The 13,419-nt window shown below is 41.5% G+C and overlaps 1 protein-coding gene and 2 pseudogenes across 1 annotated transcript in view; 2 read left to right on the plus strand and 1 right to left on the minus strand.

Moving 5' to 3' along the window:
- The window catches only part of LOC135696926 (uncharacterized), a 186,879-nt gene that overhangs the window by 22,978 nt on the left and 150,482 nt on the right, over window positions 1-13,419 (plus strand). The gene's annotated exons all lie outside the window — the stretch shown is intronic.
- On the plus strand, window positions 9,937-11,154 carry LOC135696903 (uncharacterized; annotated as a pseudogene).
- LOC135696904 (uncharacterized) lies at window positions 11,460-12,364 on the minus strand (annotated as a pseudogene).

Consider the following 13,419-nt stretch of genomic DNA (forward strand, 5'->3'; position numbering starts at 1 on the left):
TGCAACGTCTGGAACTTCCGTCGAGAACGTCAGAAAACGTCTTCTGGATCGTCTGGAATCATCCGTGGCAACGGATGAAATTTTCATCAAACCCGTGTGGAATCTCTACTGTAGATGTCTCCGTCTGAAGCCTCTAGAATTATCATATGGGGCTACCGGAATCATCTTTTGGGACGTCTGGAACCTCCATCGAGAACGCCAGAAAACGTTTGGAAATTCCGTTGGAAGAACGTCAGAAAACGTCTTCTGGATCGTCTGGAATCTCGCGTCAGAAAATTCTGGAATTATCTTCGGCAACATCCAGAATCTTCTTCGAGAACGCCTGTCTTCTAAAAAGTCTGGAACTTCCTTTGGGAAAGTCTGGAATCAAGCGTCAGGATCGTCTGGAAATTTTCCATGGCAACGGATGAATGAAATCCATGGTTAACGTCTGGAATCATTTTTTGTAACGTCTGGAACTTCCGTCAAGAACATCTTTTGGATCGTCTGGAATCTCTCGTCAGAAAATTCCGCAACATGCAGAATCTACTTCGAGAACGCCAGTCTTCTAAAACGCCTGGAACTTCCTTTGGAATCGTCTGGTATATCGCGTCAGGATCGTCTGGAATCATCTTCGGCAGCTGGAATATCCGTTGGGTTCCACAGAATATTCCAGAACACTGTGGAACCTAGAATCTCGCGTTTGAAAGTCTGGAATCTAGCTGTAGATGTCTCCGTCTATAGCGTCTGGAATTATCATCTGGAGCTACTGGAATCATCTTTTGGGACGTCTGGAACCTCCGTCGAGAACGTCAGAAAACGTCTGCAAATTCCGTTGGGAACATCTGGTATCTCGCGTCAGAATCGTTTGGAATCATCATCGGCAGCGGATGGAATATCCATCAAAAACGTATGGAATCTCCATTGTAAATGTCTCCATCTGGAATTATCATCTGGAACGCCTGGAATCATCGTTTGGAACGACTGGAAACTCCACCGAGAACGTCAGAAGACGTCTTCTGGATCGTCTGGAATCTCGTGTCAGAAAACTCTGGAATCATCTTTGGCAACATCCAAAATCTTCTTCGAGAACGCCAGTCTTCTAAAACGTCTGGAGCTTCCTTTGGGAAAGTCTGGAATCAAGCGTCAGGATCGTCTGGAATTTCCACTGTAGATGTCTCCGTCTATAGCGTCTGGAATTATCATCTGGAGCTACTGGAATCATCTTTTGAGACGTCTGGAACCTCCATCGAGAACGCCAGAAAACGTCTGGAAATTCCGTTGTAAGAACGTCAGAAAACGTCTTCTGGATCGTCTGGAATCTCGCGTCAGAAAATTCTGGAATTATCTTCGGCAACATCCAGAATCTTCTTCGAGAACGCCAGTCTTCTAAGAAGTCTGGAACTTCCTTTGGGAAAGTCTGGAATCAAGCGTCAAGATCGTCTGGAATCATCCGCGGCCACGGATGAAATTCCCACCAAAAACTTGGGGTATCGTTAACGTCTGGAATCATCTTTTGAAACGACTGGAAACTCCGTCGAGAACGACAGAAAACGTCTTCTGGATCGTCTGGAATCATCCGCGGCAACGGATGAAATTTTCATCAAACCCGTGTGGAATCTCTACTGTAGATGTCTCCGTCTGAAGCCTCTAGAATTATCATATCGGGCTACTGGAATCATCTTTTGGGACGTATGGAACCTCCATCGAGAATGCCAGAAAACGTCTGGAAATTCCGTTGGAAGAACGGCAGAAAACGTCTTCTGGATCGTCTGGAATCTCGCGTCAGAAAATTCTTGAATTATCTTCGGCAACATCCAGAATCTTCTTCGAGAACGCCTGTCTTCTAAAACGTCTGGAACTTCATTTGGGAAAGACTGGAATCAAGCGTCAGGATCGTCTGGAAATTTTCCATGGCAACGGATGAATCCATAGCAACGGATGAATGAAATCCATGGTTAACGTCTGGAATCATTTTTTGCAACGTCTGGAACTTCCGTCGAGAACATCTTTTGGATCGTCTGGAATCTCGTGTCAGAAAATTCCGCAACATGCAGAATCTACTTCGAGAACGCCAGTCTTCTAAAACGCCTGGAACTTCCTTTGGAATCGTCTGGTATATCGCGTCAGGATCGTCTGAAATCATCTTCGGCAGCTGGAATATCCGTTAGGAACGTCTGGAGCGTTCCAGAACACTGTGGAACCTAGAATCTCGCGTTTGAAAAATCTGGAATCTCCGTTGGGAATATCTGGAGCATCTGGGTACGACTAAAATATATCTGGATCCTTTGTTACGATTGTCTGGAATCATTTTCGAAAACTTCTGAAATCTACCTGGAATCTCCTCCAGGTACATCTGCAATCTTCGAAAACGAGTGGAACTTCCGTCGGGAACTTCTGAAATTGAAGCCTGAAGAGATCTCAGTAAAAATAAATGCCAATCTCGGCAAACAATCTAAGTGTGAAGGACGTGACATGGCGAAAGAGAAGGTCAATGAAGAGAATGGTTCAATGTTACTTAGGACCTAATGCATTGTTCAGCTTGAATTCTTCATCAACCAATGCGCATTCGTGTTCGGTGACCCCACAACTGAATCTCGAATGGTGAGCTCTACCGTCAATAAAAGGGCGAAAACCAACTCAACAAGTAGGCCCTGGATTGGAATTCGGGTTGATGTTGGCAAAGAAATCAAAGCAGCCTACAGAAATTGGACCTGGGTCCATCAATCCAATGTATTTAAGCTATTGCCCAAAGTTTATTAATCCTCTGTACTTGAATGCAAACTCTTAGCAAAAAAAATGCCAAAACCCATGCCGTGACCATTGAACGAGGAAGTCAACGGTCCACAAATTTGCGCGATGGCATGTAACAACACCCCCCCGCCCCCACCCCCTTATTCCATCAAGGTCTTCCACACTTCACCGCAGTTCCCATCCGTGTCCATTCACCCGCATCATCGGCCACACGGAACGAAGCGAGGGCGGTTGGCTGGCAAACGCAAACAATGCCCCTGGCCAACGAACAAAAACAATGGCCACGAATTGAAAATTGTTTGATAAAATAACAGCAACGAGCGACCAATGCCGCAAACTCAATGGGAAAGTTAATTGTTCAAGTCAATAATTCACCACCAACCGACGAAAACGCGAAGCTGTTCAACATCCGGACATTCCCAACGTCGCGGTTTAAACTTTTACATGACACCTCGCAGTTTAACTTTTAGAAACCATATTTAGCGAACTACCGACGAAGTTGCGGTTATGCGCTGCAACTGGCTTATGTATTGTATCCGGTTTGTTCCGGATGTAGTGCCTCATTCCCAGGGGGGAAAAAGTCACTGGAAAATGGCACAGCTGGTGACATTCTCACCGCACCTCGTCGTGGTAAGTGTCATCCCTCTAAAGCTGACATATATTCATGCAGGAAAATGCAGCAGTTTTCGCTAAATTTAGAAACCGGATCTGCATCCATTTACCACCTGCTGTGGAAACTTTTCCCCGACGGATAAGTAATTTATTCTCGAACAAGCGGCTGTGTGTTTGGGGCTAATTGTAATTCATTTGACAGGAAAACGATAAAGTTATATCGTTCGACTGGGGCGCTCACCTGAGTTTCACCTTATTATCAGTGCCTACTCTGTCGCACAAGGACACGAAAAATGTACCTACCCCTCTAGTCGCACGAATGGAAAGGGGCACCGGAAGTACGCTCTGATTGATGGCAACCAGAGCGTGAACCGGCGCGGTAGTGATGGAACAGTTCGACCGACATAAGCTCCCGACCACCTGCCGGTGTCAATCTGCGCTGTATCAAAATCCTCAATCAGCAGTTGCGATGGAGCGGTGGAGCTACGGTCCATTTCAGGTCAAATGGGACGATTTATCGAGCGGCGCTCGAAACGGATGGATCCGTTTTTGCGTTCGGATTACGGTTCATGATAACGGAATTTCGTTTCGAAAATCGTTGCCCAAAATTGTCGATAACCTTGAATGAGTGATGTATTGAAAAGGGGGAAACCATCTTGTAGCGATCGGACGAAACGCTTCAGCTAAACAAGGCGGAAATAGGCTCTTTTGATGCAACATCTATGGTGGAAGAGCTGTCATCCAAGCCGTTTGTTTACATTAAAATGACGATTTTCAAAACTCAACATCTTGCAAATTTCCATCGGGGGTGGTCTTATTTAACGAATGTCTAAAGATCTGAATGGATGTATTGCTCAAATAGCGATATATTTAAAATACGGAAGATCCTCATAACCCCTGGGGACCATTGAATAAATCTTAGTTTTTTACAACAATTAAAAAAGGTAATGCACCAGCCGGATCAGTGTAATCGATAAAGAAAACAAAATATTCCAAGTGAATGACGATTTCTAGCACCTCCGATGGATAAATTAATCAGTAAATGCTTCATGTCGATAATTTTCAGGGGCCTGACTGGTCATCATCTTCTCTTGTCTTTCAACACGATTTATGTCCCTTTTCATCATGTATATGTCAGGCGGGCCGTATTTTACAGGGGCGGGATGTGCTGTCAAATCGGCCTACTGAACATCCATCAATGAGATGTAAATATGTAAGGCCCAGTGCATTTGCCATCTCTTTCATTCTCCCGCTGTTTAAACGGTGAATGAGTGTGACGTCTAACTCCGTCTTCCATTTAATCAGTCGGAGAACGAAAGAACCGGAGAATTTACTGGGCCTCACACTCGGCCTGCTTACGCTCATCGATTTTCCATTTTTAAAGTTTATTCCAAACATCAACTAACCATCGTTGCTTATAGCTTGTTGTCGTTTGGAACCAGTTATTTGAAGTAGGCGACGATTGTTCGTATTTGACAGTCGCCTCCACCCTTGGTATTTTAACAAGGACCGTGATGTTTGGTGATTGTCAAATATGAACAATCGTCGCCTACTTAGCTCGCTTTATTGCAACTGGATTAAGTTCCACAGGGTAGTTGCAAATCAGTTTCAACCGTAAAATTCTACCGCCAACTATTCCTAATCCTCAAACTGTAATTAGAGTGCAGTGGTGAATCGCATTCCAAACAAGACCACTTTCAACGGAGGGAAAAAAATAGATCCCAGAAAAAAAAACCGGATGGTGGGTGGTGATAATGGAAAGTGAAAACAAGTCCCTATAGTGCCAAGCGCTTTATTCGTTGTAGAGTCGAAAAGCATGTTCCTGGAAGCAAGGGGACAAAAGGCGAAAACTTTTCCCCCCGGGGAACGGGAAACATATGTTCTCCTGAAGTTTGTACCTAGTTGGGGAATCGTTACAGATTTGAATATAGCTGCTACGAACTAGTAGGTGCTAGTAGTTTGTTTGTAACACACTCCCCTGAAGATGATGATGGATAACGACTTGATGTCCGTTCCACTTGGCAAGATTAAACAAATATTTAGAAAGTAAGAGTCCTCTTAGGAAGGGGACTCGTGCTAGCATCGAACAAAAGGGACGGAAAGTTTAATCTCGATTCACGAAAGTGTCAATATGCTACAGCCCTCCTGGTCAGCCCTGTCAAGTTCAGGATCAAAAGCTCAAGCGAGAGGACTTTGATTGTTGCCTCGATTTTCGCCCGTTCTGGTGCTGGGGGTAAGGTTTTGCTTGTTTCTATCCCGAATACCATTTGAATATAGGATTACATCTGGAAACATTGGATTGCGATCGCAGTAGGCCGCGCTTGAAAGCTGACGTGTTTTTCTTTTGCTGCGTATTTTTCGTCAGCGAATTAAACATTTTTTTGCTTTAAATTGGTTAATTTGTGTGCTGAAATTTAGTTTCTAGTGTTCATAAAGTTATCATTTAGTGATATATCGTGTTTTGCCTGTGTTTGCCTTGAGTGACTCGGTTGACCTTAAATCTAACCTCGAAAATCTACGACGCAGCATCAGTTTCATTGTTCGGTGTCGGTTTTCATTACCTCCCGGTAGCCCGGTTCTCCAAGTTCAGATACCACATTTTCGACGTGTATTAATGTTCTATTGAGAGATTCGTCACCATGGGTGAGTTTGAACCTGGTCCGGTTGGTGAATTAGCCCAAAAACGTGCTGATAACGTGTCCGTCGCGATTCGGTGGCTGACTTTGTCGTTAATCAGTAAGTTTTCCGCTTGCAAAAGTGCTCGGCTGCTGGTCTCTCGCCGGTGTTGGAGATTGCGAGCAATATGAAAGATGCCTCACTGGATACGCCCAAGACTGGACGGGTGGTAGCTGATGGCCGCGAAAGATTCCTTTGGAAAGCACTAGACGTGAACCTCCCCCTACATGACAATGGCAAGGCAAGACAATTTGTGTTCGTTGAAGTACCTAACTATTACGACAAAGGTGAATCACGAAATGAGATGCAAAACGTAGAGAAAACTACGGAATCCATGAATTGGAGGACCAGTCCAAATACTTTTTATATTTAAAACAAACATAGACCAGGATTCAAAAGAACATTTTGAAACTGGAAGTGTGTGTGTAATACTAATATCCAATTGATAGAGGTAATACATACATGCGAGGCTTATTGTAAGTGAAAGTAACCTCGGAATGGGCGTGACTCTCCAGACATTCTGAAATGGGTTGCTGGATCTGCAATAGAGCTATCACATTCTAACTCCCGGACTAAAGCTGTCTACAATGACCATAAATGCGAGATTGTATAGAGAGTTCATCCATAACTGGCGTTGACGGCACCGTCGAAAAATTTGCTCTTCCAGCAAATATAGACAGTTTCTTATGGGAATTTTCGGTGGAGTGAAAGGATAGTACAAAGTCCGCCATGTTTCACGCACAGTCTGACGTTTGCTTATGGATTTTCTCATAGGAGTAAAGAGCTACAGAGTCGCCGTCAACGCCAATAACACTGCCGGCCAGTGGGGGTTAGAGGGAACACACACACACACACACACACACACACACACACACACACACACACACATACACACACACACACACACACATACACAAAACATTGGATACACATCCGGTTGGATCATATTCGAATTGCTTCATGTTCCTACATTCTGTAAACCTGTGATTATTTTCCAGGGTGTGTTCCACGAGGGGGACGACTCTATCTACGATGCGGGAATTTTTTTTTGTGGGTAGCTGCGCGCACGCTGAGTAGATAGAAAGAAGATTGATGACGATTCTGAAGATTTCCTGCAATGAAAGAAGATTTTTCGTAGATTGTTTCGCTAGATTTAGATTTTTCCGAGGGGGCCGACACATCTAAATCTCAATTCTAGATGCTCAAAAAATCTCACACTAACGAATAAATATTCTAAAAATCTTTTTTCATTTCTCGTATCTACTTGCATCGCGGGGCCATCTTTTTGCAGGAAATCTTCAAAATTGTGATAAATCTTCTTTCTATCTACTCAGCGTACGCGCAGCAAAGCCACAGCAAAAAACAGTATTTCCTGCATCGTAGATAGAGTCTTTCCTTTATTTAACGTCGGTCTCTGTTCCGCAATCTAGTGCCAATCACCGACGGACATCGATTGCCATCCATTGGCGACAATCGAATGTGCAGGAAGGTAGCTTCCACACCTGCTTAGAATATCGCACCCATTCAACACACATGGGCCGGGACCAACGGCTTTACTTCCCTTCCGAAGGAAGACGTGACCAGAGATTTTTATGCCTCAGAAAAATCCCACCGACCTCGACTGGGATTGAACCCAGACCCATTGGGGTGTTAGAAAGCAGTCACGCTTACCACTACACCACCGGCGCCGGCTCGTAGATAGAGTCGTCCCCGTAGGATTTTTCGAGCATCTAAAATTGAGATTTAGATATGACACCCCCCTCGTAAACATCCAGAAAGCTCAAAAATTAAAGAATTGTGTAGATATTCAGAGATACTTGCAGATATTCGTTGAATGATGGAAATGTACAGAGAAAATTACAGAACTATCGAGAAGTTCGTAGATTATTAGAAATTTAGTGACCATCAGTGATAATTGTTGATATATAAGGATCTTAAATTTGCATAGATTCAGGAACTTTGTAGATTTACAGAGAAGAACACACAGAACTTCAAAGAAATCTGCAGAACTACAAAGAAATTTGCAGATCTTCTGGAAAGTTTGTTGAATTTCAAAGATATTTTACAAAACAAAGCTTCAGGGACGTCCGATGTGATGGTCTTGGTTACGCCGAATTGAGTTCTTAACAGAAATATTCAGAACTTAAGGAATTATGTAGATCTAATGAGCACTTTTCCCAATAGCTTGTCGAAAGTTGGTATCGACATCCTGGCGAAGTTTTGAAATCTTTTCTCGGTTTCATATAGCAATTATTGGAGGACTAGATGAGCCAGATCCCTGTTGGTGTTCCTCGTGAGCAACCAAATCCTTGTCCACAAAGTACTCCTTCTCATTGTATTTAAAATAATGAAAGCAAATACACCTGCCGAAGCTAGAGCAATTTTCCAATAATTCATTGTGGAAGTAAATATTTACTTTTGATTCCTGATACAGTTTTGTTTTGAAATCTAATTTGACAGTTCTTTCGGCATGTGCAAGTAGTGTGAACACCAGCAAACAGGGGGTTCGACAAAGTGTGTCGAAAGTAAAATCGAGCAGATTTTTCATTATGGTGGCACTTTGTCGAACCCCCCTGTTTGCTGGTGTTCACACTGTTTGCACATGTCGAAAGAATTGTCAATTTAGATTTCAAATCAAAATTGTATCCGGAATCAAAAGTAAATGCTTCCATAGTGAATCACCGGAAAATTGCTCTAGCTTTGGCAGGTGCATTTGCTTTTATTATTTTAAATAAAATAAGAAGGAGAAGGTGAATTTTGTGGAGTAGGAAATGATTGCTCAGGAGGATCACCAGCAGGGATCTGGCTCATCTTGTCCTTCAAGAACTGCGATATTAAGACGAAGAAGGATTTCAAAACTTCGCCAGAATGTCGATACCAACTTTCGACAAAGCTAGTGGGAAAAGTTCTCTATAGATCTACATGATTCCTTGTGTTCTGAAAAATTTCTGTTAAGATCTCAATTCTGCATAGTTCTCTGAAGGCCTTTGGACGTCCCTTAAGTTTTATTTCTGTTCTCTGGTAAAATATCTTTGCAAATTTCGGTAGTTCTGCAGATTTCTTAGAAGTCCTGTGTGTTCTATAGAAGATCTGCATTTTTTTCTAAAAAATTACAAAGTTCCTGAAACCGTGCAGATTTAAGATCTTTAAATATCAACAATTATCTCTGATGTTCACTAAATGTCTAAAGTTATATAATTTTCTTTGTAGATTATCATGATTCAATTAATATCTGCAAATATCTCTGAACATCTACGCAATTCCCTTAAGTATTAAAAAATAATCTAGAAATTTTTGAGCTTCCCGAAAATTTAAGGAAGTTTTCTGAATATCTACAAATTTTTCTGAAGTTGTGCAAATAGCTATAAAGATCTGCGAACTTCCCAGGAGTTCTGTAAATTTCACTTAAAATCCAAGAACCTCTATAAAATTCTGCAGATTTTTCAGCAGATCTTCTCTAAAGTTCTGTACATTTCTTTGTGTATTCTTAGACTTCCTTAAAGTTCTGCAGATTTATCTGAAATTCTCTGAAATTCCTTAAAGCTCTACAAGCTATCTAAAAATGTTTGAATTTCTCTGAAGTTGTGTAAAGATAAAGATCGGTGAACTTTCCGTGAGTTTTGCTGAAGTTTTGGAATTTTTTTCCAAAAATGCACGAACTACCTGAAGTTCTACAGACTTCTCTTAAGGCCTACGGATTTTTCTGAACTTCTTCAGATCTATCTATTTCGAACTTCCATGAAGTTCTGCAAAATCTAGGACTTTTTTGTACTTCGCTCAGATTTGTTTTTGGAATTGAAGTACTTTTCTGAAACACTGAATCACTGAATGCCTCTGAAGATCTGCAAAATTCCTTGCAGTTCTACTGATTTCTTTTATTGCGCTCTTCTCCCTTAAATGGACTGCACAGTTTGAAAGTGCAACCATGCATAAGTGTGATTAGAAGTGCTATCTGTCAAGTTCTGGCATGCGCTGTTTTATTTATGACATCTGTCATTGTTTGTTTTGATTTTTCATAGCTGTTCGTTTTCCGTCGATTTTGTGGAAATTGATTATTTACAATAGGAACATGGCCAACGTAATCCTACAGAATGTTGAAAATAAAAGAGCTAGCACGAATACTAAGTATCATTGCCTTTATGGCTACTATTTCCTCGGGCTAACAAGAGCCAGGCTTGCAATTGTGTACTGTAAGAGCAAAACAACAATCAGCGGCTGGATAACATCCTACGAGGAGAATGGACTACTTTCCTCTAAGCAGCGGGAGCAAGTATTCCGGAAATTCAGTACACGACAAAGGCAATGGATTTTGGACCTCTACCATCAGAACCCGATTCTCTACCTTGAGGAATGTCGAGATCTTTTCTACCAACGATTCCAGATCAAGATTAGTGGATCATCTATCTGCAGAATTTTGCATGCTGAAGGATTGACGTGGAAGGCTTTGGAACGAAGGGCCATCCAAATCAAAGAGCATGAAATTCTCCGTTACTGCTCAGAACTAAGTTCTTTTGATTGGGATACGTATCAACTAGTATTTCTAGACGAAGTGTCGTTGGATAACAGAAGCATCTTGAGGAATCGTGGCTACGGGATCAAGGGGAAACGACTCGTTTTCCGGGGTGAATTTGTGCGTCGTCCCAGGGCATCATTCTTATGTTTTCTGGGTTTGCATATGGTGTGTTGGACTGCTTTGAAACAGAGGGAACATTCACCCGGAAGATATTTTTTGAATGTTGTCGTGAATTTGCCCTAAAGAACAACAAAGTACTTCAATACCCAGGAAAGAACTCTGTATGGATAATGGATGGCGTTCGCATCTATTGCGATGCCAACATCATTCTGTATCTTCGATCCATAGGCATCATTCCAGTGTTCCTACCTCCTTACTGTCCCTTTTTCAATCCAGTGGAAATGATATTCGGCATGATGAAATCACGAATTAGGACAGTATACGTAGAAAATCGAAACGAAAACCTGTCCCATTTGGCTCTGGAAACATTTATGGGGTTGGAAAACTATGATTGTACCAAAATTTATCATCACTGTGGATATTCACTGGGTGGAGTCTTTAACCCTTCAGTTGGGTTGTCGCAAAATGCTGGGCAGCCAAATTATGCTAAAGGAGAGTGAAGTTAACAAAAGTGTGAGTAAAAAGGCTTTATTTGAATAAAACTGTTCAGGTACAAAAATCACGTATGTATTTGAAAATGATGATTCACGAATGATCAATATCATACATACCCGAAACGTTTTCTGCAAGGGAACGGCTTACTTCATTCTCCTCTGGTCTGATAGAGTCCTGCATTGCTGAAACTAGACTCGAATTGATCGATGATCGAGCCCGCAGTGCACTAATGCGGTGCTTTACCCTCTGTCCCAGTGCAATCAATTGGTCGGCCTCTTCTTCCAATACTGTTAGCTCCGTTGAAAATGCGTCATTGATGGTGCTGGCAATAGATAGCCCATTTCGAGTACTTTCCAGCTGCACAGCTTCGGAAATAGGTACAGACCTGAAGAACTTAATTATGGAGTACGGAGGTAACTCTGCCATTCTTCGTTCCCGTTCGTGTGCTGGAGCCGTGTGGATGTAATTTGCCCACAGCTTCCACGCACTAGCGTGACCGGTAAACTGTCTTCCATGCAACTCTCGAAGCTCATTAGCCAACACGGAGAGAGACTGGTTGTTGGGAGCACCCGCTCGATCAGTATCCTGAAACTGCACCAATTGTTTGTTGACCAAATCCCACAGTTGCTTGCACGATACAGCCGTTGAGTAGATGTGTACATGCACTCGTATGTCCTTCGTGTTCCAGCTAATCAGCAGTTTGCTGTCAATTTGGTCAATGTTTATTCGTCTCCGATTCTTATTCTGCATATAAACGAATTTCTGCAAATCCTCATACGATGGTTCACTATCAGCCCAGGTAGGAACCTGACTTCCATTATCCTCGATGAAAATAACTTCACGACAAATGACCGGCTTCACAATTGTCCACACACTTTGCAGAATCTCCTCTACTGTATCACCGTACAGTATTTTTGAAGCTATCAAGCTACCGGATGTTTCTCCAGCAAACCTACGCTTGAAGAATGATCCACACAGCGATAAATTATGTTTCCTTTCGCTTTTCCCCTTACTTTTCGCAGGCTCGTCAGGTTTTCCTCCATTCGTGTATAAGTTTCCTGCAGCGTCATCATGACCCAAAGGAAGAATCAGAGGGTCACAATCATCGTCGAGAGCTTCAATGGAGTATTGGTCAGAATTATCATCAAAGCTGACGTCGTAATCCACTTGATTCGTAGTTTCCCGATTCTCCTGATCCTCAGCGTTATCGTCCATGTTGCTGCAAGCAAACATTATCAAAAGTTGAATCAGTCAATGATCAAAAGATAATAAAAACTTAATTTTACGTGGTAATCGTTGCTACTACAATATTTATTTCGACAACAATTTTCAAGCGCACAATTCCGAGGCAGCAGGAAACTTGAAGAAAACAACAACAATCAAATTTCAACTCTGTTTTGTTTCTGTTGACAATCTGAAGGATCGCTTCTGGCAGTGTTGCCAGGATGTATTGTGCATAAAAAAATTGTAAATTGTAAATCCAAAAAAGTTTTTTTTTTCTTTGTTATGATTTGTAATGACGCAAAAAACAATAACAAAAGATTACAAAGTACATGGGATAATTGTAGCGTGCAAATAGTGAATGCTTAGCACTTATATTCAAGCAAGTATTCAAGAAATTGTTAAATTATTTATCAATACGATATCAAATCTTTTCTGGCAACAATATTGCACAATGACAAACTTTGATTTGAGAAGTGTGCTGAAAATCCAACTTTCAATGCAAACTGCAATAATATCTACTCTTCTGAAGTTCTGCAAATATTTTTAAAGTTCTGTAAAGTTGTCTGAAGCTCTGTAGTTTTATTCTCAAGACCTACGAATTACCTTGAGGCTCCTAGATCTCCAAATTTCTGTGAAAATCTTTACATTTCACTGTAGATTCTTGGACTTTTCTGAAGATCTGCGAAGTTCCCTGAATATTTACCAAAATTTCCCTTATAGTTTTAAAAATTGATTTGAAAATATTTAAGCTTACTTGAAGTTTTGAAAATTTCTTTGAACATTTTTCTGGAGATTCTAGAAATTAAAAGAAATTTGCAGAAATTCAGAAAAATTCACAACAGAGATCTTGTAAATTTTTCTGAATTCCTGCAAATTTCTTTTAATTTCTGTAATTTTTTTTAAAGTTTTGTAGTTCTGTTCTCAAGATCTACGAACTACCCTGAAGCTCAACAAATTTCTCAGTAGATCTCCAAATCTCTCAAAAGCTCTAAAAAATTCTTAGCTGGCTCTCAGACCTGCTGTCGGGCATGATTATTCTTATATAA

Source organism: Ochlerotatus camptorhynchus, unplaced genomic scaffold (genome assembly GCF_037179485.1).
Source record: "Ochlerotatus camptorhynchus isolate MF236.1 unplaced genomic scaffold, CSIRO-AGI_Acam_v1.1 ptg000063l, whole genome shotgun sequence".
NCBI lineage: Eukaryota > Metazoa > Arthropoda > Insecta > Diptera > Culicidae > Ochlerotatus > Ochlerotatus camptorhynchus.